We start from the raw sequence: 12,726 nt of genomic DNA, 5'->3' as shown, positions 1-12,726 counted from the left end.
GGCTGATGAGGGGTCAGATGCCTGATAGGTGGGTCATGTTCACACCCCAGGTCAAGGCTGGCTGGGTGGGACGGGGTGTGCTGGGGCTGTGCCCTTCTGCCCAGAATTTATCCCAAGAGTCCTGCAGGTATGGGGACTGTCTTGGGTGCAGGGCTATCCACACACAGTTCTGGGTCTGATCTGGGAGCAGCAGGGGGAATGGGCAAGAGGACAGTGAGGATGGCTGGGCAGGGCTGTGATGGCTGTGGGCTGGCTACCAGTCGCTGTCTTTGCAGAGTGCCACAGAGGACAGAGGTAAGAGGCTGACGGACACCCACTCCATCTCCCTGACAGAGGGAGTGACTGCAGAGAGCTCTCCAGGAGCAGGTGCTGGGGATTGCCTGGGGAAGTCCTCTGACACCGCCCAGACCATTGCCCATGGTGGGCCATCGCTGGACTCTGGTCTGGGAGCTGGAGCCCACAAAGGCCGAGCCTGAGGGGGAGAAGGCTGGTGTATGTGGGTGTGTGCACATGGTCAGTGCAGATCACGCATGGAGGAGCCCCCAGAGGCTGGTGTGGGTCAGGAGCAAAGGCTGAGCGCAGAGCACCCAGCTGGTGGACTGCAGTCAGGGAAGACATCCTGGTGAGGCTTCCTTCCTGGCTGCCTCTTCTCTGGGAGTCCCTGGGCTGGGTTCTGTCTCTGCAAAGGCACAAGGACAGGCAGGCACGCACGTGGGAGAGCTTTTCTTCTCTCACAGCTGTGAACCCATCTGATGCCTCAGAGCTGCCTCCAACTGCCCTTTCACGGATTTGGAGGAGCCCCGTGCAGGAGCGGGAGCCAGCACACCCCCAGAGCCGGAGGATAGTCCAACTGTTGCTGGAGGGCCACCTGCAGCAGCTGCTCCAGCATCAGCAGCTCTGGAGGGCGAGGTGGTGTCCAGACTGACTCCTGCAGGAGACCGGGAGCCAGCAACTGACTTCACACCTATGCAGAGAGAAATGAGGGTGGGAGAGCCTGAAACCCTGCAGGAAGTGCCAGAGCCTCTGCTGGGAGAGATGCCGCCAGAGGAGGGAGAGCCTGGGCCTCTGCAGGGAGAGTTGCCACTCAAGGAGGGAGAACTTGAACTCCTGCAGGGAGAGCCTGAGCCTCTGCAGAGAGAGGCTGAACCTCTGCAGGGAGAGATGCTACCAGAGGAGGGAGAGCCCGAATCTCTGCAGGGAAAGCCCGATCCCGACGCACCCCCCTCCCCAGACAGTTTCACCCCCCATGTTCTTTTCTCAGGTACATATTAACTTATTTTATCTTTTCATGTTCTATATACTATATATTATTTGTTTTGAATAAAATTATTTGTTTTCGATTGAACAAATCATGAGCATTAAGCACATTCCCAACGCTCTGCCACCACACCACAGAACACTGCTGCAGAGCATCTCATTCCCCCAAAAAATCCCTGAATCAGGAGCCCTGCCTGACCATTTTTCCTCCAGCCCACACCCTCGCAACCCCTAAGCTGCTTTCTCTCTCTGTTCCTTTACCTATTCTGAATGTTTCCGTAAGTGGAATCACGCAATAGGGACCTTTGTGTCTGCCCACCTATTTTCAAAGGGGACTCGTTTTTTTGTGTTTATTTGACTAGAATTTCCCTTACTCGATGTTGAAATCCCTGATGGATTACAGATGAGAGGTAATCACAAAAGCCTCTTTAGGAATTATGGGCACAATCTCGGGGCCAAGGCTCCTGTTCCTGCTGGGACACCACAGCCTGGCCCCAGACAGGACATGGCTGGTTCCTCCTGCGGCCCACCCAGAAACCAGGGAAATGCAGAAAGCTGGAAGACATACCACAAAGGGCAAAATTATTGCTCACAACCCAAGGCCAGAGAAAGGTTTCCCATGCTTCTGGTCCAAACCATGCTCCAAGTCACTGGGTTCCACAGGGACAGAGACCAAACACATGCAAGTCCAAGGGGGAGGATAGGCATTCAGGGAGTACATGTCAGAGATGCAGGGACCTCCGGGGGAAGGACTCCAGCAAAGGAAACCCCATGGAGGCAGCGCTGGTCACCCTCAGACCAGCAGCAGTTATCTAGTCTGGGGACCAGCAGCCCTGCGGAGAACGTGAGGAAGTGGAGGTCCCCTGCAGGGCTTCAGGCCTGTGTTCTTTCTGTCAGTGGCTGGCAGAAGAGGGGGCACCGCTGGTGCAGGAGAGGGCCCTCCACAGAGGGGAGGGGCAGGTGCTCCCCCAGTAGCTGGTGCACTTGGGCGGGCTGAGGGGTATCAGCGGACAGCAGTCGCTCAGCTGGGCCCCCTCCTCAGACCCACCCCAAGTCTGTCTGGATGGCCTTTGTCCCCCAAACACAAAGTCTGGCTCAGTAACTCTCCCTCAAGCCCCGACTCCCAATCGTTTATACTCAGCTCAAGTGACAAGAAACAGCCAATAGTTTAGGTGGTGGTGGGCACACAGAAACATTTGTTTTTCTAGCCCATGCTGTAACATTGCTGACATTTTTCAAGGTCTCAGGCTTTGATTCAAAAACGGTAGGATGCCGGGGACCCCAGACGGCTTTCTGGAAACCTGCCTCTGTGCCTTGCAGCCCTTCCATCCCACCAGCTCTGCTCAGAATCCCTCCAGACCACAGACCCACAGTCTTGGGTCCTCAGATGGCCCAGACGATGTGCCTTCAAAAAGCGATCCATGTGGGGCAGCAGGACACAGTGAGGATTCCAGCAATCCCCCTCCCAGAAAATGAGGGTACTGCTGGATGAGCTGACTAGGGATAGTCAGAGCTTCCAGGCCCTTCTTCCCTAAAGCTCCTCATCATTCAGCCTTTCTTCCAGTGATTCTGCTTGGTTTCTATTTGCCCCAACTGTTATCCATTGCCCTAGGCAGCAGAGACTCACATATGCCTTTAAATGTTTTGGACAGTGAACGCCCTCCAGTAGCCACCTCACTGCGGGAGAGCTGGTGGCAAGGAGGAAGTCACAGAGGACTCCAAGGGTCTGGACTTGGCGTTTCCCTCTCCTGAGATGGGGACACCCGTGGGAGGAGCAGGTGGCCAGCTGGTGTGGGGGGCAGGCACCTGAGGTAGACAGATAGGGTAGGTGAGGCCCGAGGCCCCGGCGTGTGTGTTTGGCATCTGGACTGAACAGGTTTTCAAAGCTGAGGATTGGCTGGGATCATCTTCAGGCTGAGGAGGAAGATGACGGGAGCAGAGGGGACTGAGGAGGCTTGGCTTAGACAGGAGAGGGCTGAGCCACTCCTTTGAGGGAAAGGTGGTTCATATCTAGGCTCATAGGGAAAGAGCTTGAGGCCACTGTGTTACGTGAAATAACCCAGGCCCTAAAGGACCAATACTGGAGGACCCCACTTGCGAGGGACAGAGAGCACTCCAGTTCATAGAGGTGGAAGGAGCTGCTGGGTGCTGGGGCTGGGGAGGGGGAATGGGGGGTTAGGGTCTCCTGGGTAGAGGTTCAGTTTGGGATAATGACGAAGTTATGATGGTTGGAGGTGGCATGTGCAGAATAGTGAATGTACTTATTGCCACTGAATTTTATACTTCAACGTGCTTAACGCTATCAGTTCTATGTCCATTACACCACAACAGGAAAGTAGTGAGTGAGGAGGATGGGGCCATCGCCAGTCCCAGGAGGGCCCAGGAGCCAGGATCCTGTATCTTAGTTCTCGCTCTCACGCTCTGCCCCTTGTTGGTGACTGAGCTCACAGTAGGCACTCAGTAAATGCTTGCTAAGACGCAGTGCAGGCAGATGTTCCAGAGAGAGTCCACAAGCGCAAGTCCTCCCGTGGGAAGTGAGGAATCCCAATAGGACGTGCATCCAGACGGAGCCAGTGCCCACGTTCCACAAACACCAGCACAGAAACAGCCATTTAAGCAAGGCAGGAACCGGGAATAACCCAGAAGCCTCCATGCCCCTGGAAGCTGAGCTCGTGGCCATGGCCGAGGCCTCTGGTGGTCAGGGGACTGGGGTTCTGAGAGGTGGCTCTGTGCACCCCTGACCCTGAAGCCCCATGGCCGCAGCGTGGCACGAGGACTGGGAGGGAAGACCCCGCCAGGGCCTGTTCTGGCTCCACGCTGCTGCAGGGCCGCTCCCAGCCCCACCAGGCGGTGTCTGTTTAGAACCAGGGAGAAAACCTCTTCCCTCAATTGTTCTTTTTAAAGATGGCTGCTCAGCATTGACACAGAAAAACATCTGACATAAAACTGGAGCTGTTCACAGCTGCAAATGACCCAGAAGTGATCAAAATGCACCGACCACAAAGAGAGGAGCTTGTGCCCCCAGGGAGGCCTCCTGTGTGGTGGGAGCCCTGGACGCGCCGTGTGGGCAGTGCTGGGCTCCACAGTTTCCCTCAATGGGACAGAAGTAGGGATCTGCTCTGACAGCTCCGCTCAGAGCAGCACCCCCTGACCGAGACGGGGGCAGCCCCTCCTGAGTTCCAGACATCCTGGTCATTCTTGGGGTCAGCCCGAATCTCAGTTTCTTCATGACCCGGGGCCAGCCCAGCAGCCGCAGCTCTCACAGGTCCTCCGGGGACAGCACCTTGAAGGGCTTGTGGTCCAGCAGGTACCTGTTCAGGTGGCTCTCGTTGGGCCACACGGCCTCGATCCCGCTGGCCCGGTCGACCACCATCACCTGCTGACAGGCCGAGGTCAGTCGGTGAACCTCCACCACTGACCCCCCAAAAAAGGCCCCCATGTAGTAAAAGTCACCCTGGTCCCTGGGGATGTACATCTGGGACTGGGTCCAGTGCTTGTAGCTGAAGTTCTCGCGGGCCGACCCGTAGAAACAGGGGTGTCGGGTGCCAAAGAGCCGGGACAGGATCTCCACGCCCACGTGGTCACGGAACTTCATGTGCATGTCTGTGCACACCAGGTCGGCCACCGCCCGGAGGAATCACTGCTCCCAGGAGCTGCTGATCACTGCCATGCGATGCATGGACAGATCCTCCCAGGGCGGGGCACCAGGGACCTTGAGGACCACCACACTCTGGCTCTCCCAGAGTGGCACACGGGGCCGGCCACTGGCCAGTTGGTGAAGACATAGTAGGTGACCCTGTGTCCACCATGAAGTGCTTCTCTGCCATTGGCAGGAACAGCTCCAAGAAGACCACGTAGCTACAGGGACAGGGGACAGGGCTGGAGGAGGGTCACTGCCAGAGGCTGGCAGCAGAACCCCAGAGCTGGGGGCCATGGACACGTGCACCTTCTTTACAGGGGCAGGCCCTGAGGTGCTTTAAGCAATAGCCAACTTCTGGTCTGTCCTGAGCAAATCTGCCAGTGGGGCCTCCCTACCTTCTGCTCCCAGGGATGGGGGCCATCAGTACCCCAACGAACAACAGAGAGCCTGAGGCTTCCGAGGCTGGAAACACAGTCAGTATGCTGGAGCCAGGAACACTCCCTGTGTGCTGAGCTCTGGGGCAAACTCTGCAGATGCCCTCCCCTGACTGAACCCCTGCAGGTCCTGTCCCCACCGGCCAGGAGTGGAGCACCTTTGGGCACAGCCCTTGTTTCTATGCCCTACAGACTGGGTAGAACCAGCAGGGCCAGCCACCTGCCCACTTTACTTTGAGTGGGCTGTGGCTGGCCCCCACAGAGCTGTCTCTACCTCCTGTGGGGTCCTCCCTTGAAGGCTACTGGGCATCCTGCTAACAAGGTCCTCAGTCACCTCTGGTATTCCTAGAAGGGGTCACCTTGAACTCCCCCAGCTCAGGAATCAGGTGCAGACTGGGGGCAGGGAAGGGGAAACAGGACCCCTGGAAGAAGAGGGGGCTTGCTTAGATCCCAGCCTTGAGTCCAAGGGTGTAAGCTTCTGGGTCCAAGTCTGTATCTCCCTAGTCCCAAGAAGTCTGAAGTCTTGTCCAACTTGACTCATGTGGCTGGTCTCCCATGGAGAGGACTACCTGTTCCCTACCATGGGGACAGCAGCTCCCTACCATGGGGACAGCAGCTCCCCCATCATCAGCAAGTATGGTGAGCACCCCAAGACTGATTATTTTGCTCGGGCACTAGGTAGGGCTACTTCCCTGTGCCTTCCTCATACCTGGTAAGTTAGTAAATTGCTCACACAGGAAAGGCAGGGGCTACACTTAAAGAGGGGACAACTACATACACCCCTCAGGGGGAAAGTCCAGGCCCAGCCAATGCGGGAGAAGACAGACATGAAGCAGGGAGAGAGAAGAGTGGTCTTGGCAGACGGCACAATGAATGCAAATGCTTAGAGTCAGGCCTGAGGCACATGTGGGACAACCACACACCTGGGGGGCGGGGCCGGGGGCTGTGATGGAGAGCTGAGGCTGGAGAAGATAGGTAGGTGGGAAGCAGACCACAGAGAGGTTCACAGGTTATGTTCCAAAAAGATCACTCTGGTTACTGGAGGAGAATGGGCTCTGTGCAGTGGAGGACAGTGAGACCCTAACCCTAAAACCTAACCCTAACCCAACCATAACCCTAACCCCTGACTCTCTAACCTCTAACCCCTAACCCTTTGTCTTTAACTCTAACTAACCTTAACTCTTTACCCTGAATTTTATTCCTTACCCTGAAAATATATCTATCCCTATCCCTCCAGCCCCAATCTCTGAATAATCCTTTCTGTAGTCCCAGCCAATGCTCTTTAAACCGCTAACACCAACCCAAATCAAATCATCTCAAAATCAGCAAAATATATTCCTATAACTTTTATAAAACAGATACATGAAACCCCATCAGAATAACTTCTATATGAAACCAAAAGGATATAAGTGTATTGTGTACCATCAGCAAGTGTCTTTTAACCAAAACTTCAAAGGTTATTCAACATAGTGAATCCAAGCAGTGTTATATGCCACGATATTTTTTTACATAAAATCATGTGATTATGTTAATTGATGCAGAAAAGTTTCTAACCAAAACCCAATGTCAGTTCATGATTAAACACTCAAGAAAGTAGGACAAAGGGTAATTTGTTCAATATACCTACAGCAAAGATATGCTCAATTTTGAAGATTGACAACTCTACTCTGAAATCACAAACAAAGCCAGGATTCTAGCTTTTACCTCTTGCTCAGTAATGTACTAAAAGTTCTACCCAGAAAAACGAGGCAAGAAAAAAGGCATCCATGTGTGAAAGGAAACAATAGAACTATGTTTATTCAGAGACCAGAGATGATAACATCTTATATAGAAAGCTTCCTAAAGAGTCAACAAAAAAATGACTACAGCTAGTCACCTAATTCAGTGAAGTTACAGGGCAAAATATCAATACACAAAATCTCTCTTCTCTGTATACACTAGCAATGAATCATCCAAAGAGGAATTTAAGAAAACAATTCCACTTTCAGTAACATCAACATTGACAAAATACTTAGGAATAAATGTTAATTAAGGTGCAAGTCTTGTGCATTGAAAATTACAAAACACTGCTGGTTGAAATTAAAGAAAACCTAAATAACCTAATAATTGTGAAGACACCCCATAGGGAGGAAAAGATGGACTACTGATAAGGCGGCAATGGTACACAATGCAAAGTGCAGATTCAACGTTTTTCCCAGGAAAATTCAGAGAGGCCTCTGGAAGGCAACACATAAGCTAATCCTAAGGTTGTATGGAAAATCAGGGACCACAAGATAGCCGAAACTATCTTGAAAAAGAAAATCAAAGATGGAAGCTCATACCTCCCAATTTCAAATTTTAATACAAAGCAACAGTAAATATTATGCTAAGTGATATAAGTCAAGCAGAAAAAGACCATTATCATATGGTTTCACTCATATGAGGAACATAAGGAATAGCATGGAGGACCACAAGGGAAGGGAAGGGAAAACCGAAGAAGTCAGAGAGGGAGACAAACCATGAGAGACTCTGGACTCCAGGAAACAAATTGAGGGTTACAGAAGGAAGGGGGAGGTAGGGGGAATGGGGTAACCGGGTGATGGGTAGTAACGAGGGCATGTGGTGATGAGCCCTGGGTGTTATACACCAACTAATGAATCGTTGAACACTACATCAAAAACTAATGTACTATACGTTGGCTAATTGAACATAATAAAAAAAAGGACAACAGCAAATAAAACACTGTGATACTGTCATAAAGGTATGCACACCAATCAGTTGGATTTAACTGATAGCCCAGAAATAAGGCCCTTCATCTGTGGTCAGTTGAATTTTGACATGGGTGGACAACATTACATTGAGGAGAGAATGGTCTTTTCAATGAAAGGTGCTAAACAATTAGTTATCCGTGTGCAGAGGATTGAAACTGGACCCTTACCTCACACCACGTATAAACATGAACTCAAAATAAGTGAAAGGCTTAAATATAAGAGGTAAAATTATAAACTCTAGAAGAAATAAATGGGGATAAATCTTCATGACCTTGGATTTAGCAATGCTTTTAGATCTGACACCAAATCACAAGCGAGGAAAGAAAACATAGAGAAATTTAATTTCTTCAAAATCAGAAACCTTTGTGCATTAAAGATAGCCCACAGGATGGAAGAAAGTATTGCAGATTATTTAACTGGCAAGAGTCTGTTATCCAGAATATACAAAGTGCTTCTACGACGCATCAACGAAGGACAACAAAATTTTAAAAATGGACAAGGGTCTTGGATAAACGGTTCCCCAGAGAAGACATAAAAATGATCAATAACACATGAAAAGATGTTAAACGTCATTAGTCATTATGGCATGCAGATTTAAACCACAGTGACATACCCTTTTACACACACTAGAATCAGTATGATCAAGAAAACAAAATAACAGATGTTGGCAAGGGTGTTGAAAAACTGGAACCTTTAACCTTGTTTGGGAAATGCACAATGGTGGTGCAGCCTATATGTAAAATAGTTTGCATTTCCTCAAAAAGACAAAAATAGGATTGCCATACAGTTCAACCATTCTACTCCTGGAACTGAAAACAGTGGTTCAAAGAAAACCAACAACATGTACACCAATACTCATAGCAGCATTTTTCACAATAACCAAAAGGTGGATGCAACCCAAGTGTCCATCAACGAATGGATACACAAAATGGGGTAGATCCATAAATGGCAATATTGTTATGCCATATAAAGGAATAAAGTAAAATCGTGCATCTGTGGAAAACAATACGGTGGCTCTTCAAAAAATTTAACACAGAATTCCACTTTAGCATATGTGCCCAAAAGAATTGAAAGCAAAGACTTGAGCAAGTATTCATGTTCCCTTATACAGACAGCATTTTTCAAAACAGCCAAAAGGAGGAAGCAACCCAGTGTCCACTGACAGATGAATGGATAAACAAAATGTGGTATATACACAATGGAACATGATTCAGCCTTAAAAATCAAGGGAGTTCTGACACAGGCTACAACATGGCTTGAACCTGGAAGTCATTTCGCTGAGTGAAATCAGCCAGTCACAGGACAGATACTGTATGATTCCACTTACGTGACGTATCCAGAGATGCAAAGTAGAATGTGGCAGCAGGGCCAAGGGGAAAGCGGAGTTAGTGTTTAATGCATACAGAGTCAGAAAAAGCCACTCAGGTGGGAACCATCTTGCTTAAATCTGTCAAAGTTACCCAAATAAGGGAAAGTCTCAGAAGCAGTTCTGGAAAAAGAAAACTAGATCAGAATGGAGAAAGACATTTCAGACAGTCGGGCAGGTGGTGACAGTTGAGGTGGGCTGGTGGTCTGGGTTATAATGTGGAAACCGCAATGATTTCCTCACTTGGGATTATGTGGTGGTTCCACGGGAGTGTCCCTGTTTTGGGTAAAACACATTGAAGTATCCCATGCGAAGTGGCAAATGTGGTAAGGAAATGACATTTTTGCTGCAGCGACACGTTTACCGCACGCTTCAAATCTCTACAGAGTAAATTACTCTCCCCAATAACCAGGTCAGCACCACTCCAGAGAAGCAGAGACGACATCAAACTTTGTGATGGAGGCCAAGCCCTCCCAGATACAGTTCACCCACCGTGGAGAGACCACTCGCCCTTGTAGGAGGCCACATGTTAGCGAGACTCATGGGAGGATTATATCGGTGGCCCCTGTTTCTCGGGTGCAGAAGCAGTGGGATTTGGAATTCCAATTTTCCACAATGCTCCACCAAAAAATGGTTAGAACTGTGAAAATGCATGAAGGGAAACCTCAGCAAAGTGGACTGGGGATGCCAGAAGGGGAGTCTGGAAGGGGAAGCCAACCACTCAGTGTCAGTTACAGACCCAACATTGAACCTTCCACAGGACAGACTCATCAGTTACAGGCCCCAAAGGGGAAGATGAACGTTTCATTTCCTCCAAGAAACCCACCACTCTTGCAGCTCAGCCAGTGAGAAACCTCCATCACCCCCCCAACCCCTGCTTTTCTCCGGTGGACTTTCCTGCAAAACAACCCTCCCAACTTCCTCCTCTTCCAAGAAATAATGTCCCTTTCCTTTGTTTCTCGCACTTGCCTGTGATGTGGCGGTAGCTTACAGGTCCCAGATGGCAATTCTCTGCTAGTCCCAAAAAACCCATTCTTGCTGGTAAAATAACTAGCAGTTTTCGTTCAAGGTTAACAGAATTGATAAATTCAGTAAACTTGCAGGATACGAAATCAATATCAAAAATCGACTGCATTTCTATACACCAGCAGGGGGAAAGACAAATTCAGAGACCGATCTCATCCACACCTCCATCAAAAAGAACAAGATGCCTAGGAGTAAATTTAACCAAGGAGGTGACGGACCTGTTCTCTGAAACCTGTAGGACATTGATGACAGACATGGAGGGAGACACACGGAGATGGGAAGAGACTCTGTGCTCATGGAAGAACCGATACTGTGAAAATATCTACTCTCCCGGAAGCCGTCTACAGAGTCCCCGCTGTCGCTGCCACCGAACTTCCAGCGGCGTCGTCACAGACACGGAACCGACAACCCTGAGGCGGGTGTGGACGCAGGAAAGACCCTGCAGGGCGGAGGCTGAGGGAACACGAGCACCTTGGCAGGCGGCTGCTCCCTGACCGCAGACTGCCTGAGAAACCCCAGGAACCGAATTCGTGCCCGCATAAACACAGAGGCGGGACAGCAGATCCGCGGAGCGGATCCGAGACCAGAAAGGAAAGACCCGACAGCCCCGCACGGGACCCCACGTCACCGCAAAGTCAAGGAAACCCAACGGTCTACACAGTGCGCCCTTCCTCCGCGGGGTCCTGTGAGCACGAACCCCCTCAGCAGTCCCGGCTCAGGAGGCTTCTCCTCACTTTCTTCTCCAGCGTAGTGGTGGTGGGGGGGTGTCCTGAGGAGACCTGGCTCCTGTTGGTGTGGACGCGACCCCACGTCCTCCACAGCGGGTCCTGTCACCATGGTCCTAGCCCCATATCCTACCCCAGGCCTCCACGGAGGGTCCTGAGGAGGCCGGGCTCCTGTCAGTGTGGATGTGGACCCACGTCCTCCGAAAGCCCCCACAGAGGGTCCTGAGTGGGTCCGACTCCCCGCAGAAGGGATGCTCATGCCCCCCACGGGTCGGGGAGCTGGGCTCGGGCGCCCCCTGCGGGCGGTGGAGGCAGTGCAGGATGCGGTGCGCTCAGTTCAGTGAAGACGCCTGTCCCCGCCCCGGGTCTAGCTCAATTTTGGAAATTCAGACTTGGAATCGAGCCCAATATCCCCTGACATCTCCAGAAATAGGAAAAATCAATTGGGAGCTATATGGAATTAAATCAAATGCAGGTAGAAACTTTACAACTTCTACCAAAATTCATTCAAAATTGTAGATAAATTTTAAATGCAAAACTATCAAAATATCACAAAGAAAGCATAAAGGAAAATCTACATGACCTTGGGTTTGGTGAGGAGTTTTAACACACAACACCAAAGGCCAATCCACAAGTGAAGAAAATTGATAACATGAACTTCCTAAAATTAAAACTTCTCTGTGAAAGACCTTGCTCAGAAAACTAAAAGACAATCCACACACTGGGAGAAAATATTCACAAAACACATATCTGATAAAGGACCTGTATTCAAAATATACACTCTCAGAACTCAACAAAAAGGAAATAAACTAATCGATAATGGGTAAATATCTGAACAAATGCTTGGAGAAAGAAGACATACCAATACAAAATAAGCATGCAAAAATATGCTTGACATTCTCTATCATTAGGAAATTACAAATTTAAACAGCAGTGAGATAATGCTGCACGCTTTTTAGAAATGCTAAACTCCAAAAAATGAGAATACCAATTGTTGGAAGGTGGCGAATGACACGAATGCTCCTTCCCACAGGGGGAAATGCTCCCTGCGGCCACTGTGGAAACAAGTTTGGCAGTTTTTTTTTTTTTTAAAGCTAAATAAGTCTCACCTTAATAGCTAACAATCACACTTCTGGTATTTATTTATTTTTTAAAAGATTTTGTTAATTTGACAGACAGAGAGCCAGAGAGCACAAGTGGAGGGAATGGCAGAGACAGAGGAAGAAGCAGGCTCCCCACTGAGCAGAGAACCTGATGCGGGGCTCAATCCCAGGCCGCTGGGGGGGATCATGACATGAACCAAAGGCAGACGCTTAGCCATCTGAGCCATCCACACGCCCCACACTTCTAATATTTAGACAACTGGTTTGAAAAACTGTTTCCAAACAAAAACTAGCATGCAGTTATGCACAGCAGCTGTATTCATAATGGCTAAACACTTAAAGAAATCAGAATGTCCTTCAATAGATGAATCCATAAGCAAACTGGGGTGCAGAATATGCCACCCTAAATATGCTTCTTTGGCACA

General features: G+C 49.9%; 1 pseudogene; it reads right to left on the bottom strand.

Annotated features, from left to right (window-relative positions):
• The window catches only part of LOC117802797, a 12,099-nt pseudogene extending 789 nt beyond the window's left edge, over positions 1-11,310 (bottom strand).
• Positions 11,311-12,726: the final 1,416 nt, after the last annotated feature.

Source organism: Ailuropoda melanoleuca, chromosome 6, assembly GCF_002007445.2.
Source record: "Ailuropoda melanoleuca isolate Jingjing chromosome 6, ASM200744v2, whole genome shotgun sequence".
In the NCBI taxonomy this organism is placed as follows: Eukaryota; Metazoa; Chordata; class Mammalia; order Carnivora; family Ursidae; genus Ailuropoda; species Ailuropoda melanoleuca.
Note: the sequence above shows the minus strand (reverse complement) of the source record. Positions and strands in the feature narration are given on the sequence as shown.